At 41.2% G+C, this 18,487-nt stretch overlaps 1 protein-coding gene and 1 non-coding gene across 2 annotated transcripts in view; both read right to left on the bottom strand.

Annotated features, from left to right (window-relative positions):
• The window catches only part of smyd3 (SET and MYND domain containing 3), a 209,374-nt gene that overhangs the window by 82,507 nt on the left and 108,380 nt on the right, over positions 1-18,487 (bottom strand). The gene's annotated exons all lie outside the window — the stretch shown is intronic.
• LOC133110682 (small nucleolar RNA SNORA28) lies at positions 17,434-17,568 on the bottom strand. The gene has a single exon (XR_009704890.1). It is a non-coding gene; the product is annotated as a small nucleolar RNA SNORA28 (small nucleolar RNA).

Genomic DNA, 18,487 nt, shown 5'->3' with positions numbered 1-18,487 from the left:
ATTGTTCTAGAACACTCCGGCATACCAAGTGCACACAGAAAGAAGTATCACAATGGTTCAATGGTTTCACCTTCCTTGATAGTGAAGCATATTTAGATGTCTTGACATCAGAATAAGTTTGGGCTAATTTCCTGGTTGAGTCATCTTTGTCTACTGGCTGGTGTGAAACAGCACTGACTGGCACAGGATGGTTTGTACAGTACGACCGTGTTCGGTTAAGGCACAATAAAAGCCAACATCACTTCAACTCAAAACAAAGGCACTAATGAAAATGGTCAGCAACATTACTAAGATACAGCTTCTCTCACTCGTTGTTCTAACTCCCAAAAATAATCTAAACAAACATCAAAAATAAAATGTGTCTGCACTGGGGAAAAAAATAAAAGCACTAGTTTGGACTGAAAGTTCAGCATGAATAAAAATGGGAATCCCTGACTGACAGGTGGTGAAGAGTGACAGTGACTCTTCTCAGACTCAAAATCAAGATTAGCGGGTGAAAAACTGAAACTTTGCTTTAGAGAGAAGGAAGAAAAAGTCCCATTGTTGTACAGTGCTTAGAATGCAGCCGGCAAGCTCATGTTATACCCCATTCCATCAGAATCAAAACCTAGAACAGTCCATCATCATGCTATTAATATCACGTTTATGGCAAAAGTTATACGGCATATAAAGAAAAGACAATGCTCCTATTACAGTCAATACTACACATGTACTGTGTACAGTTTAGAGATATTTATATTGTCGGCAGATATGCGTAGTTTATAGCTTATCGATTTTACCACGCGGAAATGCCCTTGTAAACACCCGCATACAGACTCGGGCGTCGAGCGTTATTTTACTACTCAATTATAGATTTTACTATATTTTACACTAGATTTTACAGTCGTTGCAACGAACTGCGAGCAAACGGCTCTTCCAGCCGACGGAGAGAGAGCCGGAATGGACGCCTGCCAAGGGAGAATGTTCTAGTGGTTTGGAATGAGTCTGAACATCACGCCTGGCTGTCTGAGCTGTGAATATCTTGCCGCCGCATTAGAGGTGGCGGTGAGATAGCCCCGTGGTTCAGCGGCGCTTACAACAGCCGATTATGCCGGATCCAAAGAGTCTGCGGCATTGGGGTGCCAAAAGAGACAGAGAAAGTAATTTATCTTATCTGCGGTGTGGAGAGAGGGAGGGGGGGGGTCTTATCTTGACCTAGTTCGGCATCAGGTTGAAACCACAACAGTGTCGGGGCATGTGTGTTTATACATGGACCGTACATGTGCACTTGATTTTTAAAAAATGTTTGGAGGAAGATTTTTTTTTTAAGTAGGGCACAGATGTTGAGACTAAGAGAGAGACGGCATACAGATGCTGTTCCTTCAGACAAAGAGCCCTGTGTTTGTGTGTGTGTGTGCGTGTGTGCGTGCGTGTGGAGCGGGGAAGAAACCGAGCAAGCTCGGCTTTTAACTGGGTCTTCTGACACAGTGACTTTTTTTATTCATTTACACCACAGACGGAGAACGGATACACCCCTCCCCGAAGGTACAATGTGTTATTAAATGAAGATAGGGTTACAAGATATTAAAAATGTCACATGTGGTTACAATATGCACCACTATATATAAGGTGCTGTATGTCCGGATTAACAGGCCACAATTAACTTTTTTGCTTCTCTGGCCACAGGAACACCTATGTTTGCGGAATGCCAATAATGTTTCTGTTATAGTGCGGTTAATAATGCTTTATTAAATATTTATAGGATTACAATGGGTTTCATTTAAATGGTACATTTCATCTCAGGATCACAAAAGTGTTTTAATGTGACATTCTATGCATCTCAATTTTAATGAACAGTGTGACCATTCAAAGTATAGACCTGACTGCATAAATTATTTCTAAAAAAAGGCATTTGTTTTATCTCTAGTCACTGTATTCAATTCACCTCTTGATTTAACAGGATTCCAACAACACTTCCAATGAAAGCTGAAAGACCTTTGAGCACCTTGGTTGTAAATTATACTATAATTAGTTATAAAAAAAGATATTTATTAAAAAGATGTATGTCACAGTATGCAGGAAGGCCAAATGTCAACCCATATACCGCAGCACTTCTCCACCAGTGACATATCTGTACCCCTCTCTGCTTTCCCCGTCTGAACAAAAGGAAAAATGGCACATCCATTTTCTTCTTAAAAATCCAGCTGCACAGCGTAACCAGTTCATCAATGAATCCGCATACAGTACTTTGGAAACAAAATGGAAGTTTTGCCAAAATGCAAACGCACAAGATCAAGCCCTCCGTGTAAACTCCAAGCATTTTTCAAATTCGCTGGAATAAAAATAAATAAAAAAACTAGCACAGGCTGAAGTAAAGTAAGAAGAAAAACCACAGAACCTGTGCGGAAATAGCTGAAGGTATAATTGTGCACTCTGATCTTACTTGCCGATGAAAGCGGAGTCAGAATGTGGCTCTTCACTGTCATTTGCATATAAAACAATGTGCCTCTTTCCATTACCTCACTGTTTTGGTTCTGAGAGTATCTGGTGTGCGGAGGGATGGCTGAATGTGAGCTGGGCAGGGGGGACTTCACCCGGAGATTAAAGGGCAGATTGTCTCTGCTGTTCCCTGGTGTTGTCGGGCAGAAACACAGCATCGGCCTACAAGCTGACCTTCAGAAGGTGCTGCTGGTGCAGGGAGGGAGGGAAATGCGTACGCACACACGCACACACGCACACACGCAGGCAAGCACGCACACACACACTCGCACACACATACGCACACACACACACTAATAGAGACCATGCTGAGTGCTACATCAGACACACGCAGACCCCAAAAGTTTACTCAACATAAAACATTCCCTGTTGTGTCCTAACCTAACTCAAACAAGCTCAATGTTTTAACATTTCAAAATCCTTCAGAGAAACCGTCTTATCTGAACTACAACTGAATTGTATGTATTACAATTTAGAACTTTCTTTAGATGATTCGTCATGATTGGTAATGTCCGGAATTTCTTGCTTAATGGGTTGAATTCCAGCCAAGCTGGAAAGACATGCAGCAGCAAATGACATCAGCCAAACTTTTGAAGAGTTCAATGCATTTGAACAGACTACAAACAAAACGTGCTGTATTTCAGACGAAATGAATGACGAATTCTGATTCATCCCATATCATAAAAAAGAAACAGAAAGAAGCAGCCCCATTAAATAGGGGGATACAGTGTTTCAGGGTCTCACTATGCCTGCTTTTACACCCAAGACATCTGCCAACTTTCAGATGTTAATGACTGACATGTTCGTTCCTTTTATTCATATTAAATAATTCAACAGAGAGGACTCAGCTCTGAACAAATTGACTGGATGTCGCTTCCCAGTAACGTGCAGAGAAAAGCTTGGCAGCAACGTCGTAAACACTAGTATGAACGTTTAGGCAGTGAATACCCTATTGTCGCACCACACCGAGATCTTCTCTCCTTCCTCTGAGCACCCGTTACTGCTGAAGACGGAGGACTGTCCACAAGGACGGATCCTGCCTCAAAGCCGAAACGGACAGCCGATAAAGCGGCTTCCAGATTCACGCGGCGTTTGATCTGGCGAGGTCATCGGCAACTGGATGGATGTCGTCGGGGCCAGTGGAAAACTCATGAGTCATCCTGTGACATTGAAAGGATGAAGCTGACAATGAGTGCGGTGCATAGCTGCAGACTGAAAGAGCAGGTCTCTGCGCTTTGTTTGTTTCTTTATTTCTTGTATTTATTTACCAGGGACAGTGCACATTAATCAACATTTTCAGTTCCCACATCATTGTAAATGTGCCAGAGTTAGCTAATGAGCTCATTTTCATCTGTAGTCCCTAACCTGCATGTCTTTGGACTTTGTGATACGGGCGAAAAGGCGAGAAAAAGGAAAGAGAGGCTTTTTTTTCCAATCAATTATTTTTACCTCCTTGCTTCCTTTCCTTGCATTCTTTCCAAGCTCTTAACTCTACACATAGGAGTATGCAAGGAAAGGAAACAAGGAAAAGAGGTGAGGATGGATGAATCAAAAAAAGGTGAATTAGGCTAATGGAATGTCTTTAATTTTTCAAACATTAGATCAAAGGCATGTCAGTTACAGATGTGGTAGATGGTGAGAGGAGGATCCACAGGTCGACAGCATGAAATACTAGCGTTTCCTCGCTCAAAAATTCTTCAGGAGCTTCCCAGCACCTGGCTCATACAGGCCACAGCATTAATTCTCCAGTACTATATGAGGGCGACATCGGCTCAGGCGGTAAGAGCAGTAGTCTGGCAGCTCCTGACGAGGTTGGTGCCTTGCATGGCAGCCAGTCGCCGTTGGTGTGTGAGTGTCTGTATGAATGGGTGAAAGAGAAGCATGAATTGTACCGGGCTTTGGATAAAGGTGCTATATTAATGCCAACCATTTACCATTTATATTATGGCTATGAAGTTTCCAACAGGTACGTGTATGTATGCTTACGTATGCTCACATCCTTGTTTATGAAGAGACCTATTATTGGCTGAATCTACAAAAAGAAGCTCCAGCATCCAAAAAAAACAGGGTTCGCATCAAGACGTTGCAGCACTCAGGCCGAGTGGATGACATGACAATGCGATTCATTCATTGCTTCCATTGAATCCAGGCCAGTGCTATCTGTTTATCGGGTTTGGTGCCACAGTTACCTTTTGTGCATATATCCTGAACTGCTTTTGATCAGATACAAAACTCAGACCCAGAAATGGAGCCCATTTTTTGTTTGTCCAATTCAGGCTATGCAGGGACACCACTTTGTCAATATCTAAATGCGTCTGCTTTATCATGTTATCTTAGCAGTTTTTTTGCTTCAATCTACACATAAAATCACACTGTTCAGTTTATGCACTGCACAAGTCAAATCATTTCAAATTCAGTAAAGGAAGCAAAGGCAATTTCGCACTACTCTAGAGAGCAGAATCTATTTATTGGGGAAGGAATTCTCAATTCTCACCTCGGAAAGCTCATCAGTATGGTCGTGTTTCTCGAAGCCAGAGACAGATGAAAGTTGGGCAGAATGCCAGCTTAGGTAATGTACACTCACTGTGTCCCGAACAGAACACGGGGGAAGAGGCCGCTTCTACCAGAAGATAACGTCCGCTCAACAGTAGTTTTTCTCCTGAGGAATGTGGTTTATGATTATGGTTGCTTATTGACTATCCCAGACACAAAACACTTTGATTAATGTGAATTGGACCAATAATTATAGCGAAAACAACAAATAACTGCATAACGTCCCTGTGTTTGGAAGACCGTGTTAGCTCACGATGCTCTGTGATAACGTATAAGCCAGCCGTTTCATAGTCTCTTGTTAGCAACAGCTTTCCCACCACAATGTCACAGTAGAGCACTATTACCATGTTTTGAGAGAGAGAGCCATGGCGAGAGAGTTTTTAGAATGTGTATAAACAAAACAATTTATTCTCAAGTTGAGGGAACTTTCTGCTTGCCATTTCACTCTACATTTTTGCGGTTTTCCTTTTTATGGTTTGTTATGAATGTAACCTATATGCATTCAGGATTTTTATTTTAGTTCTTGCTTAGCATAGCTCATTTGCATTAGGCTGCATGTGATACAGTATCATGTCTACACTTGCTGGTCTGGGAAGGTTGTTGGCAAGGTCTTGAGCTATTACTCATAAATGAGGTGAATTAACTTCTACATTGTAAGTCTTATGTCATTTTGTTATTCGCATGGATGCAAAATCAGTTCCATTCTACAACCACAGTGAAAAAAATAAATGGAAATGTGTTTGGAGAAATGTATTATGAAATATCCGTTTTAGTGGAATACAGAAAATTATAGATGGTCTTATTTGTCTTGCATAGTTTTTCATCCAAAAAAAAAAAAAAAAAGAGAGAGTCTAAATACAGTATATCATTTTTTAATTCAGATATACAAAATAATGGTTGTAGCACCCTTGTGGGTAAAAGGCACAAAAAAGGAGGTAGTCATCCAAAAACAGGTCATACACCAAAAATCACAACAAAAAGGGCTACTGCACATATAAATACAGCAAGACACTATCATGACCAGGCCAGGATTCTCCCTATTTCTACACACCACGGGTCTTTTTATCATTTCCAAACCAGTGTGGATGATTGACTGCTTAGCCATGGCATAAGAAGCACCATCTTTTATAACAGAAACATGGTGGCATCACTCTACAGTATATATATATATATATATATATATATATATATATATATATATATATATATATATATATATATATATATTTTGGTCCTCTTTGTGGTTGTTTGGGTGTCATAATAAAACAAGCACATTATGAAAGTTGTAGAGGTTAATTCACGGTCTATGAGCATCACACTGAAAAATGGAAGCCATTTTCTAACCTCGTGGTGACAGTAGAGCACTTTCCATCCTGTACTTTTAATGTATTCACTTAGCGGCACTGTACGTCTTAGTCTTGGTGATTAAAGCATTCATGCTTCGATTTGACACAGTAATGTTTTATGCAAATGCTTCTCATTGAGTCTTATCAACTCAATTCATTAATCATCCAGGAAGCACACGTCCATAACTCAAAAGGTGCTTCAATAACGACGTTAGTTCCACTAATCGCACATGTAAATACACTTGTACATAAATTTACAAGTGTACACCAACACAAACAAGCTTACTTGTATACATACAGCCAAACAGGCAACAACATAAATCTCATACTTTTGCACACATACATCTGCACACAGGGGCCCCAACTGGGATTTTTGAGGGCCCCCGTCAGTCACGGCCCTTGGAATCATCCTAATGCTATGTTCACAAGGTAGTGGTATGCAGTTGTTAGCCAGATATGCAATGCATTTCACTGAGACGGCAATGGAAAGTTCTGCCTCCGCCAGCGTTTAATACCACGCATCGCAACCATTTACCATCGTTCCATAGCAGAGGAACAAACTGGATGTCGTTTTTTTTTTTTTTAGAAGCAACATGAAATCGACATGCGCTTTTGTTGACCCATACGGTCAATTTATCAGAGCAGGTAACGTTAAATGAATGAGACAACAAGTCCTGCTCGGATAGTATCAAACACTTTTTCTAAATGATAAGACTAACCCACCAAACCATTTACCACATTGTTCTGTAGCTCATACAGCTATACAACAGTATAACAGGTTTTTAAAATAATCTTTTTTACCATCAACATGTGAACGCCGCATAAGTCCCCCCCCCAATAGGACGCCACCTCATGCACACGCACCAACTCTCTTAGTCATGTGGTACGATGATTGTGTTTTAGCTGCGGTTGATGTACGAGGCCGTAATAGCATCAATACATTCCCCACTAGGCCTCTCTGGACAGGGTTAACTGCATCTCCACCCGAGCTACAGCGGGCGTCCCTTACAGCTGCCCGTCCCGAAATAATTGTTTTTTTAAGAGCTGGGATTATCGATTGGTTGAGGGCAGGGGAATGAATTTTCATCTTCAATGCCACTCATCCAAAGAAAGCAAGGTTTTACCATGGTAGGATGGGAATGATGAAAGTTTTATGCCCAGGAAAGCTTGTTTGCTGGGATGACCAACACCAACTTAACACCATCTTCATGCATTCACTTACAGTGCCCTCCATAATGTTTAGGACAAATACCCATTGTTTATTTCTTTGCCTCTGTACTCCACAATTTGAGGTTTGTAATAAAATAAATCACATGTGGTTTAAGCGCACATCATCAGATTTTAATGCAATTTTCATACATTTTGGTTCACCCTGTAGAAATTACAGCAATGTTTATACATAGTCCCCCACATTTCAGGGCACCATAATTTTTGGAAACAACAATGTTATGTAAAAGTACTCATGTTTAGTTGCATATCGTTTGCATGTAATGACTGCTTGAAGTCTGTGAATCATGGTCTCTGGTGATGCTCTGCCAGGCCTGTGTTGCAGCCACCTTTAGGTCATGCTTGTTTAGGGGGCTAGTCACATTAAGTTTTCTCTTCAGCATATGAGAGCAATTGAGGCGTGCTCAATTGAGTTCAAATCAGGAGAATGACTTGGCCACTCAAGAATTGACTATTTTTTAGCTTTGAAAAACATCTGTTGCTTTAGCAGTATGTTTGGGATCATTGTCTTGTTGTAGAATGAACCACTGGCCAATGAGTTTTGAGGCATTTGCATGAACTTGAGCAGATAGGATGCGTCTATACACTCCTGAATTAATGTTGCTACTACCATCAGCAGTTATATCATCAATGAAGATAAGTGAACCAGCACCTCCTGCAGCCATATACGCCCAGGCCATAACACCTCCACTCTCTTGTTTCACAGATGAGGTGGTATGCTTTAGATCTTGGGCAGTTCTTGCATTGTAGCCTCTGTATTTCTGTTAATGACGTCTTCTGCAGACAGTGCTCATTGACAAATCCACACCCGATTCCTGATCTGTTTTTCGGATCTGTCGGACAGCTGATTTCTCTTTATTTTGGAGAGAATTCTTCTGTCATCAGCTGTGGAGGTCTTTCTTGGCCTAATCGCCTTCTGTGATTAGTAAACTCAGCAGTGCTCTCTTTCTTCTTAATTATGTACCAAACAGTTGATTTTGGAAAGCCTATGGTTTGGCCTATTTTATTCTTGTTTCTCAGTCTCAAAATTGCTTCTTTGACTTTCATTGGCACAACTTTGATCCTCATGTTGATAAACAGCAATAATATTTCCCAAAGGTGATCGAACGACTCGGTGAAAGACTAGATGCTGAGAGCTGTCTTATACCGTCATTAAACACACCTGAGCAACTACAAACACCTGTGAAGCCATGTATCCCATGTTTTACTATGTATAAACACAGCTGCAATTTCTACATGTTGAAACCAAAATGTATAAAAAATTAAAAAAAACCCTTTAATAAAATATAATATCCACATGTTAATTTTGTGATTCCAAATTTAATATTGTGGCAAATCAGAGGCAAAGCAAGACATAATGGGTATTAGTCCCAAACATTATGGAGGACACTGTATATAACAGTATTTCACAAAACTTTCTGAGTCCTTCCCTCTTCCCCCCCTGTCCAGCCAATTTAAATTCTGAATGCTGGCTTGTCTGGGGAATCTTGTGTCCAGTTTCAATATGGAGATACTATATGGAAGAAAAACAGACTGTAGCCAAGACATAAAAACATTATATCTCATTGAACTGCTCACACCAAGTCCCTGTCACAGATTTAGCGTGGCCAGTTAAGCGATTAAAGCTGAATTGACATCAGAGACCGCACCTTCAAAAGTCAATAAAGGTCACCATTCTGACAATATAACTACACATACCGCATAGAATATACATAAAGTATGAACAGAGAAGGCTTTAAATAAAGCATATCCGCCTTGTGCAGTGACTCAACCATCCAGCTAATTTCTAAAACAGAATCTTGAACGAACTATAGTATCGAAGCGAAAGGATAAAAAAAAAAAAAAAAAAACAATATCCAAGGACCATAAAATATTTTGCATGCAAGGAGAAGACCAAGCAAGCTTGGGGGATAAGCCAGAGTCTTCCCTTCCTTGCCTGTCAGCAGCAACATGATTTATGAGGCTATGGTTTCAGGCCTTGCTGTAGTAAGGCCATCTTCTCTTCTCCCTGTGTGTGAAATTAGTCAGCCCGGTACACGGTACACCTTCCTTTCATCCAAGAAAGCTGCGGCCGGCTCCCCTCATCTCAAGGGAGGAGGAGGTGGTGGTGACTACTGTGTCACAAGGGTCGACGCGATTCTCAGTCAAACGCTTTGGTTCATGCCAAACCCCAATTATTTGACATTATACCCATTAAATGAAGCCAGATCCCTATATTTAATGAGCATTGGGATTTCTTTGAAATAGATACTAATCGTTTAAAAATTTCAGTTCACTTTGGTTTTTGACATGAGGATAAACGGTGCCGCTTTAACACTCCAAGTTATTTATAGACGTTGCTATCAATGTTTCCATGGTGATAGGAGCTGACACTGTCCCATTAGAACGTATTCCAGTTCATAGACGTTGGTTGTCGGATAGGTTTACCATGTTACTGTGGCCACCTGCGTTACTGCATCAGACTCACTCTGTCAAAATAATGTGTGACATCGCAGGGTAAATCTTAAAATGAAAAGGCACTGATAACAGTAGCACAATTTCTCAGGAAGTGGGGAAATTACCATAGTGTGATTCATTCATTTCGGTTTTCACAGATGGATTGAAATGTGCTTAATAACAGTTCTATCATTTTTAATCAAGTTGCTTAGAAATATGGCAGAGAACATTTTTTCCCGCTGAGCCATTATGTTGTTGCATACACAAATTGCTGTGCGCAATCAAGTTGCTGCGGAGCATATGTTTAAATATAGATGCTCTGCTATACATATTTCTCTGAATAATAGAGACAAGTGAAGAAACAGAATAGGCTGCAAACACAATGCCATTACTCTCCATTCTCCACACTCTACTCCTCCACCCTTACACAATAGGTAGGGGAGCTACTGTGGGGAAACGCCATGTTCATAATTATGTACAAATCTTCTATGGGGGGCGGTCACACAAACAGTCTTTTTTTAATACATTTCCATACAATATTTCATAACTACCCAGAATGTGGGATCTCAACAACTCCCAATAACCTTCTGCGAACACAACTAACCACTAGCAACCTGTAGTACTTGCAGCAGAGGTGTAAAACCCAGGTTCAGAAAGTTCCAGGTTTAGAAAGTCTTACCCAGTGTTTTGTTCCAACCACTTGGATTTGAAAATTAGCACAATTCTTCAGTCGGAAGGTAGAACTAAGTGGTGAAACCATCAGTTCACGGGTGTAGGAAACGCATGGCAGTTTCCTACGACTTTCTGATTCGACTTTACATCTCTGAATAGCAGCAAGGTTTCATAAGCTTGATAAAAGGTGAAGCTACAATGAGCTGTCCACCATAGCTAAGCAAAACAATTGGCTCAAATGAGTGTGTGACTCACAGCATGTGATAGCTCCACCATATTACACTTCGTTTCATGAAATCTCCTTCTCATCACTAGGCAACAGGGACATAAAAGGCACAGTTGCAGGTGATGACACGCGGTGGTATTTTAAGCCAGGAAACAGCTGTTCTCTTATGGTGAGGTTCAGATGAATCAAGCAAACCTCAAGTTAAAGGCCAAAACTGGTTTAAAGTGGATTTTTAAGTGGATATTTTGCCTTGCAAAGTTTCCAATGGGTGGAACAAAACTAGAAATTTTTGTACTCCTTCAGAACTAGAGAGGCTTTGAAGACAAACCAAGGCCGTGGCCTCATCGGTTCTCCACCAAAAGGCTTCAGTTCAGCAAACATTCCTTGGTTGCTGAAGCCCTATAAAATGCCTTACCATGCCCATGACTTTCATATTTTTTAGATATTCATTAGATATTCTATTATGTTTGGGGTCAATTTGACCCCATTCGGTGTTTGACATCTCTTAAAGACCAGTTAACCTTTTTTACATCTTGATACTACATGATTTTTGTTATTTTCTATTTTGGCGGGATTAACTGGTAAACATGCAATCCTGTAAAGAAGTCCTGTACCAACCAATGCATGTGTTATTTGACTTTTTATCTCAGATTACGTTGTGGATGATTCTAGTGGCATGTTCTCATACAGGTGCCAAACTTTCATTTCCTGTACCTCATGCTCTACAATGAGATGTTTCTCACAGATGTTTCATATTTATGGATACAAGGCTAGTCATTTTGGAGACAATAAGAAGGCGATACACAAAGTGTCAAAATGTTTCTATTGCAATAATTTTGCATTTAATTAAACTGTTGGGGTGAATCTGACCATGAACGTAAAAGCGGTCATAAACACTTAACATAATTGGAGGGTTAAAAATGGAGGGGAAGTTTGAAGCTTCCATTCTACACTATCGCACCATGCATGCAGAAAAGGAAAAAACAGGTAGTTTCTCTCCCTTACACAGGCGTAACCCTTTTTTAAAAATCATTTTAGCATAATGAATTCAACTTTGATTACTTACACTATGCATATCTTTTCTTAAAAGCTGCTTTCAAATTAGCATTGCAGATGTGCATCACAGAGAACAATGAAAAAGGAGTGTGATTCGTCTGGCAGTGTTCTTTGAAATTAAAAACCGGTGCAAACTTGATTTATGGTAAACAAAAAAAAGAAAAAGATGACGCGCATGGCTTGGTTTACAATGCTGCAAAAAAAAGAGGCACTTTCTGTGGATGTCTCCATAAAATGATAATTAACCAAACCATGTATACAGTATCATTACCCAAATGTACATAATTTAGGTAATGGCAACAACACACTCATTTCACAGTGCAGCCCCTTTCTTCTCTTGTAAAGTCCTTACATAAATCAACACGGTATGTTGAAAGTGCACTTACAGGCCATTTAACTTAAAGTATGCCTATTGTTCCCCAACAACTAAATATTTTTAATTGAGTGAAATAGAAGCGAAAAAACTGGAAGACGAAGAGGCGTTATACGTAAATGAGTACTGTCAACTGCATACCCATCGCCATCAGTGCAAATGTCTTTTTGCAATCTGACGGCTATCACTCGAAGGCCAGAGCAAATAAATGCATGAACAAAATGGAAGCGATGCTGAAGAGATGCATTTTTCACATCTCTTTGGTGCTCCCTTCATTTCGGAGGAGAAAGAAGAGGAGGAGGAGGAGGAGGAGTAGGAGGGGGAGGAGGAGGAAAGGAAAAGGCAAAGATGGTGTCAGTCAGGAGGAGGGTTCACCCCCCTCGGGGGAACAGTGGTAATCTCCACCATCACCCTGGGAGGTGTGGGGGGTTTGACCATGGATTGGTCTCTGTCAGTTTGTTCATTTGTTCGTTCATCACACTGCAGTATTATGTGTTCGCCATAAGGCGGACTGCAAACGTATTATAACCTAGAACTGAATACCACATTAAATTAAACACAACCCAGCCTATGGGCGATGGGCCAGCAAGTCCACCTATGGGTGTCCCTCAAGAAAGGACTCATGGAGTATTATCCTGCAAGTGTAGTGCTACTTAACTTGACGTGCTGCGGGCCGCAGTGTCTGCAGCCATTTGCTCCTACCATGTGCTACACCACCTGATTTTTCTTGCTTGGTTCAGATAAGCTATTAAGTGAAATCAGTTGATGCAGCGCCTTGCTGCCGCAGGACGTGGAGTTGAGTGGCGCTGTTCTCGCGTCACCATGAGGCAGCACGCACATCGTTGCAGTCCCTCTACAGCAGCTGTTCCTCACCCTCGCTGAAACCACGATCACCCCAAAGAGCACTGCAACCCTGAGGCGCTCTCCACCGCTTCCTCCCACACACCCCTCCCGCCTGGCCCACGGACCAGCCTTACTCGCTTCAAAGTCTGGGGAATTCTCCGCTCTCCCCCTCTCCCATCGCTCTATCCATCTCCTCATTTGAATTGCATGCTGTTCTCTGCACTATTTCACCTAGAATATGTACGTTTTGGTCGTTTGTAGATCCATTGGGACGAACGGAGGCTTCCTAGTTGAACTAGCTCAGCTCCTACAGGGGGGACAGAACCCCTGTGATCCTACTGGGTGACTTCAACATTCATCTGGGTGGCACTCAAGTCACCCCGGATGGGCCCTTCTTCTTCTCCTCCTCCTCTTCTTCTTCCCCCTCCACTCTTATGACCTCACTTTAGCACAGTCTCCTCCCACGCACAAGACAAGCAATCTGGACCTGGTCTTCCTGAGAATCCAACCTCAGGACTAGTCCCTCCCGCTCCAGTTCTCTGACCACCACTGTGTATCCTCTTCTCATTCTCCACCACCCTGCTCCGTGTGTCTGTCATACTCTGCTGCAACCTCCATAAAGAATCACCCTCAAACCTATTCTTCGACCGTTCTTGCTCCTCTCGAACCACTGGAGTATTTCTCCAGGTAAGAGCATCTGCTAAATAATGCTGTTGAAGAACATTTGAACATTTTATTCTTATTTTCATGGTGGACATAAGTTAACTCTTCATTAATCATTGGAGTGTGGGTCTTTGTACACTTTTTAATTTGTCTAAGTTTGGAAGGCTGACGCACCAGTTTTGATAAACAAAGCGTAAGGTAAAAGCTCCATTATTCATCTGCTAAATAAATGCAACAAAATCTCAACTACAGCAACATGAGAGGATCAATTTATTAACAGATAATTGTTCCAATGTAACTTGAGCAAATTGTACTAAATAGATTCCAGAGAGTTCATCACTTACAGCAACCCCCACTGTCCAAAATAAACAAATAGATAAATTACAGACGAGCATTTACAGCAAGGTGGTGCGGATAAACCAGCGGTTCCTACAACCATGCAGTCTCATGACTGTGAGGCAATCAAAACAGTCAACAAATTATCTCAGATAATTATCTCAGTGCCTTTAATATTCAGCATGCTGACACAGAGTTTGAATCAAAGGTGAGAGTAATCGAGATCAACTTACCGAACATCAAAAGCTTTGGTTAAAAAAAGAAAAAAAAAAAGTTTAAATTAGTTATTGATGAAAGATCACAAGTCGCCTTTTAATTTAGTGGTGCTTGACTGCAGCGCCAGTTAATGTCGGCTTTGAGGTGCTACTGAGATTAGGACGTTTTTCTAGAGGTGGGCTGCCCTGGTCATGAGTTCATGACTGTTTAGACATTGTTTTTGTGGAATATTACACTTGTGAGACAGCGCCACCATACGTTTTAGCAGGGAAACGTAAACAAAATCATTGATACAAAATAGATACATACACCCAGTGACCACTTTATTGGGTAAACCTGTACATCAGCTTGGTAATGCCAATATTTAATCAGTCAATAATGTGGCAGCAACTAAAAGCATAAAAGCAAGCAGATGTGGTCAAGAGGTTCAGCTGTTCCTCAGACCAAATGTCAGAATATGGAGGAAATGTGATCTAAGTGACTTCATGATTGTTGGTGCCAGACAGGGTGGTTTGAGTCTCTCAGGAATTCCTAATCTCCTGGGATTTTCACACACAACAATCTCTAGAGTTTGAAAAAAATCTACTTTTTGCCCAGTGTGTAAATTTACAAACTATTTCTGGAGTAAAAGAGCCTGGATACATGAGAATACATGTCCCTAACATTATGCCCTGTATGTAGCTAAAACAGAGTGACTATTTATTTCTGGAGTAAAAAATATACACTCAGTGAGCACACATAAACATCACTCTAATGACTTCTGACTAAAATTCCAAATCCATTTACACGGTATTTGGACAGCCATGTATATCTGCACTGAAATTCCTCTCCATTCAGACAAATTCAAAATGACCAAATTGAAACAAAGGCTCACTCTCAAATGTTGCATTTTCACCTGCCCATATTGAAACAGGGTCGAAACATGCAGAGAAGGACAACTACGAGTGCTTAAAAAAACCCCTCACAGATCGTCAACTGTCAACTTTATCAGGCTGAGATTAACGTGCTCTAGCTGTCCATTACAAGTACATTAAGAGGCCTGGCTTTTTATGCTCTGGAGAGCAACGGGAGGAGTGGATGCACCGCGTCATTATGGCAATAATCATAATCTTTGTGTTCCGTGATGAATGAACGGAAATGGGTCCCCGCTGCAGCCGGGGGGTGGTATGAATGGGCGCATTAGCCAGGCGGTGCCCTTGGACCGACATCGGCGGAGATGGAAATCTGGGTTGCTGTTCGTCGAATCTAATGCGCGGTTCCACTGGCAGACGCTGGAGAATATCGGCTGTGACAAGCGCACGCCATCCTGATCGGCGGTCTGGACCGAAGCGTATGTTAGTTCTCTGTGCGTGTGTATGACACTGCATGTATATGCATGAGTGTGTGTGTGTGTGTGTGTGTACATACGAGAGAGCATTGCTAGCACTACTCCAATAATTTGCATGATAGCGGCATCTGCCTGAAGGAACGACACGTTCCCAGTTCACCTGTTCCTGTTGGTTTGTGTGTCATTGAGTGACACTGGCAGAGGCAGAGAGCCACTTACAGCCCAACCTCTCACACAAACAGATGGACAGTTGAACCCGCCTGGCCTTTTGAACACTTCTCCCACTGCAACCACTAAGCTCTCCCCCAAAAGGCACACACATATTTACACTGCCTGAATTTCGAGCTGTAAAAAATGAGGAAAAATAAAGTACACTGAATAAACATGTAAAATATGTCAAAAAAGGCAAGTAATGTTTTTTTCATGGTTTACAGCTTCTGAGTAAAACATTAAATAAAACATTTTTGAGAGGCAATACAAGCCAGAAGGTGCAAAAATATGCAACAGCTCAATGGTACCAAAAGACAATCTAATAAATGAATTGCAGTCTTTTTGAATTGATTTGAAAATCAAATTTCAATCAATAGCTGCACTCTTGTGCCATTATTCAAACTGCACTGGAAATTTGTATCAGGGCACTTGAACACACAAAGGAGAGGCAGGGATTAATTACACCCTTGGCCAGATTCAATAATGAACACTCCGATTTAAAAAAAAACATCCCACTGAAGACCCTTTAAGCGTGCATAAATAAAAAATTAATAAAAAAAATTCACATCAAATCCACACTGCTGTTCCTATGAGAATTCACATCCGCACTGCTGTTTACATGTGGATTCACATCCGCACTGCTATTCATATGAGGACCCACATCCAAACTGCTGTTCATATGAGGACCCACATCCAAACTGCTGTTCATATGAGGACCCACATCCACACTGCTGTTCATATGAGGACCCACATCCACACTGCTGTTCATATGAGGTACACTGATAAAGGTATTGAAGGTTTGAAGGTATTACTGATAGTTTGTATGTTCAAACTGGAGCTCATTTTCTGCTTTTCACCGATCAGGACGTAAAGCCTCCAACATTATGCTTCTCTGTACGAGTCAGAACTTACAGAAGCTCAAGAAATCGTTCTTAACCCCTTGGGGGCAGATGCGACCTGCATGTTACATCTCCCTTAACAGACGGATGTGACGCCAGCGTTGTATTTGATCATATGACCGTTGAACTGCATTGTGGCTCCTCTGCTTTTCTATGTGTTTTCTATAGGGTGCTTTCATCCACAATGGGTGAGTGTGTTCACACTGTCCTCCTTTTTGAAAAAATACAAATAAAAATAGTAAACTTTTTATATTAAAACCTATGGGAAACGACCAAAAGGGGCCGCATAGCGCAAAAGGCAGCTGCTTTTAAAAAAGCGCTAGTCAGTGCGCTTTTTTAGGCTGAGCGGAGCGCTTTTAAAAGTTGAGAAAAGTTAAACTTTGAGAAATGCATATATGACATGGGCCTCTTTTTATCAGCGGACCAATTATGATGAAGAAGAGATAGGGTTATGTAGCCTTAGTTTTTTTTGTGAGTGTGTTTTTGAAAGATAGGAGGGGCTCAATTAAAATAGACAAAAGAAAAAAGTATCATGACCATTTGTTACTCTGTATAGGCTGCATACGGTACTGTATGTTACAGTCTGCATTATAGCAAATCCCATTGGCGAAGAGAGTGCTGAATTAGGTCAGACCGTAGTTTACTTTAGCAAGCTTAAATTGAGCCAAATCATTGTTGTTTCCAACTTTTGACACAGAGTGTAGCTTGCTCAAGTTCTCAAGTTTTCAAAAGGTGATGCACAACCATTAAGGTCTGGGTAATAATGTACATATCAGCAATGTTTCTAGCCCGTAATTGTCTGCTCAGTTGTGCCTCAAAATGGATTTGGTCTTTATGCAGTACTTGGTGATATATTCCTCAACACTCTTTACCTCCGGTTCCTGCAGGCCTGAGGTTAAGAGTTCAGTGCTAAGCAAAATGTATATGTATACCGGTATATAATTATATGTGTGACTCATCTTCACAGATGCTTATCATTCCTGCAGACAATAATTGTTCCCTTAAATGCCACTAGCAACTACATTTATTTATTGTTGTATTTATTGTTATTTATTCATCGAGATTATCATCCAATATTTTCCGGACTAATATAATTTCTTCATATTCAGAAGAATTGAGATGTAGGAAACATCCCCAACCACAATGGCCTACCTTAGGTGAGGTTTAGCAATGAGGATTGGCGAGGTCAATCATTACATTACACCAATAGCATTTCAGGATGCCGCGTCCCTTTGGGTAATTGGCTGAAGTGATTGCCCTTTGTTGTGGGTGGGATCCTAGGAGGATACTGTTAATTGCCGAGTGTCACAGCACGCGGGTCTATTGATTATCGGTCTTTCAGTGGCATGTTACTCCATTCAGTTTCATTAAAGGATCATTACTGAGATTGAGTGCACCACGCCCGCACCAAACCCACTCAACTCCACTGCGTGCGCACTTGTACGGGCGTGCATACCTTTGCCCTGTCGCACATCCTTGTGTCTTTATGGCGGAGACCTGTTTGAGGATCCAAAATGTCCATAGTTTGAGAAAATAAGAAATGGATTTTGAGGTTGCACTGTACAGAAACAAAAGCAACTAAACTACAGTTATAGATTAGAGTAACTACCCTAGCTAAGCAGCAGG

The sequence above is a fragment of the Conger conger genome, chromosome 1, assembly GCF_963514075.1.
Source record: "Conger conger chromosome 1, fConCon1.1, whole genome shotgun sequence".
In the NCBI taxonomy this organism is placed as follows: Eukaryota; Metazoa; Chordata; class Actinopteri; order Anguilliformes; family Congridae; genus Conger; species Conger conger.
The sequence above is the reverse complement of the archived record's forward strand: the minus strand, read 5'-3'. Positions and strand labels throughout refer to the sequence as shown.